This window comes from Vulpes lagopus, chromosome 8 (assembly GCF_018345385.1).
Source record: "Vulpes lagopus strain Blue_001 chromosome 8, ASM1834538v1, whole genome shotgun sequence".
Classification (NCBI taxonomy): domain Eukaryota; kingdom Metazoa; phylum Chordata; class Mammalia; order Carnivora; family Canidae; genus Vulpes; species Vulpes lagopus.
The window spans coordinates 33412809-33418179 of record NC_054831.1 but is presented as its reverse complement, the minus strand read 5'-3'; positions in this window follow the sequence as shown (position 1 = coordinate 33418179).

The window sequence follows — 5371 nt, the reverse complement described above, 5'->3', positions numbered from 1 at the left end:
GATTCCTTATTTGACTATGGATTATTTAGTAGTGTATTGCTTAAGTTCCAAGTATTTGGGAATTGTTCTAGATATCTTATTGTTATTGATTTTTAATTTAATTCCATTTTGGTCAGAGAACACATTCTGTAAGATTTCAATACTCCAAAATGTACAGAGACTTATTTTACTGCAAAACATGTAGTTTATCCTGATGAATGTTTCATGTACACTTGAAAGGACAGTGTAAGTATTCTTCCTTGGAAGTATTGTTCTTTATAAATGTCAGTTAGTTCAAGTGATTTAAGGCATGCTTGGTATCTTCCACATCCTTAAAGATGTTTTTTGCCTAGCTGCTCTATTATTTTTACAGAAAGCCATTTAAAATCTATGACTATGATTATGAACTTATCTATATCCTCCTTTAACTCTGTCAGGTATATTTCATGTTTTTGAAAACTCTGTTTTGAGGCATGTACACAATTAGGATTGGTATATCTTCCTGATGAAATGCCACTCTTTATATCTAACATTCAGTTTCTTGAAGTCTACTTTGTCTTATATTAAAATAGCCACATCCAGTGCTGTGTGCTTTCTGTTTTCATGATATGTCTTTCTCCCTTTACTGTCCACCTGGTGCTTTGTACTTAAAGTGCATATTTTCTAAAGAGTGTATATTCAGAGATTCCTTTTCAACAGTTTGACAATCTCTGCCTTTTAATTCGAGTGTATAGTCCATTAACATTAATGTAGTTTTTCATATGGTTAAGTTTAAGTCTACCATTTTGTTATGTGTTTTCTAGTTATCTCATCTGATTTTGTTCCTCAATTCTTCCTTTGTTAAAGCTTTCTTTGGGCTAATAAAACATTTTTAAAAATATTCTACTTTAATTCCTTGATTGTATTTATTTAGTGGTTATTCTAGAGATTATATTATACATCTATTTAGAATTAATATTGTACCATTTACATAAGACATAAAAATCTTACAACAGTACAATTGCATTTACCCCATCCTTTGTGTTAATCTTATCACATATTTTACATGTATTTGAGGTAAAAACTAAAGTGTGAAATTATTTTGCCATAAACAGTTGTTTTTCAAAGAAATTAAGATAAAAAAAAAACAGATATTCTTGTATCTTTGCACATGTATTTAACCTTTCTATTGTTCTTTATTCCTTTCTGAGCATCCAAATTTCTATCTGGTGTTATTTTCTTTTAGCCTGAAGAATTTTCTTTAGCGTTTCTTATAGCATAAGCCTGCTTGTAATTAATTCTTTTAGCTTTTTAAAAAGTTTTTATTTATTTAAGTAATCTCTACACCCAACAGGTGGCTCAAATTCATGAGCTCAAGAGTCTCATGCTCCTCAGACTGAGGCAACCAGTGCCCCTAATTATATCAGCTTTATAAAAAAATCTATGTTATACAAGGTTTGTATATAGAATTCTAGATTGGCAAGAGTTTTTCCTCTTCAGCATTTAAAAAATGTCATTTTACTTACAGAGAGCATACCAGTAAAGGCATGGCTTCACTGCGAAGGCAGGTAAAGATTACGAAGTGCAGCAGCTGAGGGCAATAGACAATTATAGTACCTGGAGAAGGACACACACAAGGTGTCTTCTTATGGGTGCCACATCCATTCAGTGAATTTTTTATTTTTATTACTTTTTCCAGCTCTATATTTTTGTGTATGTGTGTTTATAGTTCCCAGTTGTCTGGCAAGATTGCATATCTATTAGCTATTTTGCACCACTTTTCCATATATATATGTGGAATATATATTAAATTTTTGCCTGTTTATTCCAACTTCTGGACCATATTGAAATATCTGTTTCTACTGACTTGTATTTTTCTTGATTATGGGTCACAGTTCCCTACTTTTTTCCAAAAGTCTGGTCATTTTTAATCATATATTCAACATTTTGGATGTTATACTGTAGGAAATGTGGATTCTGTCATCTTTCACTAAAGCGTGTTGAGGATTATTCTGGCAGAAGGTTAAATAACTAACATCTTTTTGGTCCCATCAGGACTTTATTCTTGGTTAGGGTGGTTCTATTGTGGTTTTGAACCTAATCATTATGTGTTTCCTTTACTCCAGGTTGTAGGTTGTAGTCTCTTTTGAGGCATGATCTTTCTGCAGTCTCACAAGGTACTCAGTGAGCTGTCTTCACTCAGGTGGAGACATCAGGTGCAGACAGAACTCCAACATCTGTCAACACTGTAGACCAGATCAATAGAGCTACAAAGACCAGCCTTCAGCCAAGAAACTGTAAATTTCTACCTAGAGTCCTGGATGGCCATCCTCAACATTGTAGCTCCTTCCCCTCCAAAACCCTCCCCACACATTCCAGTTGCTTTGTCCACCCCAAACTCTAGTTTCTAATTGATCAGCTGACTGAGACAATACTTACTTGTGTTCTACCCTCTCATGCTGCTGCAGAAAGGTACCTCCATGTAGAAATTCAAAGCAATGATGAGGCCCATTTCATGTGTTTCCCTTTTCTCAAGGCTCACAATCGTTCACTTCTCATTGTTACTTCATATATTTTGTCCAGTTTATAGCTGCTTTGGCCAAGGTGGCATGTCTTATACGACTTACTTTGCCACAGCCAAAATGGAAGTAAGACTCCCCATATTTAAAATATTTTATTGGGAAAAAAATGCTTCTGGGAGCTGGGACATTTCTTCACTGACAAATGTAAAACTTTGTAGTATAAAAAGAGGTTAGCTGTTTTGTAATATAAATCTCAAATTTCTCTGGTTTCTCATCTCTATCAATCATTGAGTTATCATAATGGCTGCTATCATTATACTCCTACATTATATTCTTTGTGTCACATTCTTGAAACTGCACAAACTTTTTTATTATGGAAAAATTCAAATGCATACACAAAAAAAGTAGAGTGAGGAGTATATAATGAACCTCTATGTTTTCACCACCTGCTTTAACAACCATCAACATGTGACCAGTCATATTCTCTGTACCTTCACCACCTCTCCCTAGATTATTTTGAAGCAGATCCCAAACATTATATTGTCCTATCTGTACATATTTCTAAAGACACAGATGCCCTCTTTTAAATAAAAATGCAATATCATCTCACTTTAATATTTCCTCAACATTTCTAAATATCCAATGAGTGTTTCCCCGATTGTAATATAATTTTGTAACATTTTGTTTATTTGAATAAGGATCAAATAAGGCCCATATACAGTGATTTGCTAATATGCCTTTTAAGTCTCTTTTAATTTGAAGGTTTGCTCCAACATTTTTACTTGCTCTTTTCCTTTTTAGCCTTCAGAGTTTACATAATTTGTATTCTGCTGATTGCATCCATGTTTGTATACCTGCAGTGTCATTTAGCATGTTCCTCTATCTGTATTTCCAAAAAACTAATAGTAGACCTAGAAGCTTAACCAAATTTAGGTTCAAACTTTTTGTTGAGGTTATTTCATAGATAGTGTTGTTTCTTCCATTGGGTGTATGATGTCTGGTTTCTTTCCTTATATAAGAAATGCAGGATACATGCTTGACTCTTTCCCTTTACACATCATTTTTAATAATAATGAATTGGTTCCTTAGTCTCCTTTAAAGATAATCAAGGATTTTTTTAAAAAATTACTATGAATTCATGGATTTAAATCTGTTTGATATATTTGAATCTCTAAAATTCATGTCCTTATTGATTGATGCTAATTTTGTCCCAGCATTGACCAGTGTGAGTTTGACAGTTGTTTCCAGAGTCCTTTTGACATAGCCCTAGTTGTCCTTGATGGCTTCTTTGCTTCCTCTAGGGCAAGATGTTGAAGGCCCCTCTTTTACATATCCTGCCCCAGACCTAGAATCAGCCTTTCTCTAGGAAGCTCTGTTTCACTTTCTTGGGAAGTGATGTTTACAGGCCGCTATAAAAACACTAAAAGAACTTGTCTCAAAGTAACAATATCATCATAAACAGTATCATCATAAATATGATTATTGACAATATAAGTTTTCTTTGTTGTTGTTTTTGCTTGATTTTGAAGTTATTACCCTTGGAGTAAACTCCATACCCAAATTACTGTAGCTTAATGTTGCTTGGAATGGTTCTCTGTGTGGTTATCCCAATACTGAATACTCTGCTAGGTTCATTTGTTTCTTTGTATTTTCCATTTTCAAAGATTGCTTTTTAACATTAAAATTTTTTTATAATTACGTAAAATATTTATATGGTTTCATAGTTCAATCTACAAAAGAAAGCGTATTCAAAGAAATATAGCTGTAAGCCCAGTCCTCTTCAGCCTATTCCCTCCACTCCAACATAGGTATTAATTTTTAAATTTTTATGGTTTATGCTTTATTATTTTCTTTAAATATATACATACTTTATATATACTAAATATATATTGTAGGCATTCTATAATATATTTTCTACATACTTTATATATAACTTGTATAAAATATACTTTATATATACTTTAATATAAGTATACATATTATATATATTTTATATGTAATATATGTATATTGACATACCTCCCCTTCCTTAGATAATGCTAGCATTCCATATATACTTTCTTCCATCTTGCTTTTTTACTTAACAATATATCTTAGAGATATAGTAGTACATAATATATATGTATGCTCACATACATATTTATGTGTGTATGTATATACATATGTATGTATGTGTGTGTGTATACATATATATATATATATATACACCCTCCAGTACAACTATCAACTCTTTTTTTTCTTTCCTTTATTTACTTTATTTTTTTACTCAAGTATAATTAACATGCAGCGTTATATTAGTTTCAGGTGTACAATGTAATGATTCAATTCTACACAGGACTCAGTGCTCATCACAAAAAGTGTGTACTCTTAATCTATTTTACCCATCCCCCCCACCCATCTCCCCTCTGGCAACAACCAGTTTGTTACAATTACCAATTTTAAATGCACGCCTTTCATTTTCTTCTCACTAACATCCAATCTGCCCAGATAATGGTAGGATTCTTCTTGAAAGGACGTTTCCATTTAATGTATCAAGAATATAAAGAATATATATGAAAACAGGAAAATGTAGATAAGGGAACAAAAGAGAAACCAAATTTGACAAACAGGAGAGATTCACATTTTGTGAGTTTGTGTTTGAAATAATTATAGCTTAGCTAAGGCCTTAAGCAGAATCTGTTCACTAAGCACTAAGGTAACTGGAAACACCTTTCTCTTTTGGGCTTCTTGAGAGTTATTATAGAAAGCAAGAGGGAATAGATGCTAAAGATGGAACACCCTAATTTGGAAATCACTTTGTTGGTATAAAGCGACAGCTTGATACATCAGAAAGAACATGGGCTCTGAAGCCAGACAGATCTCAGTTCAAAGTTTGGCTTCTCCTAGCAGCT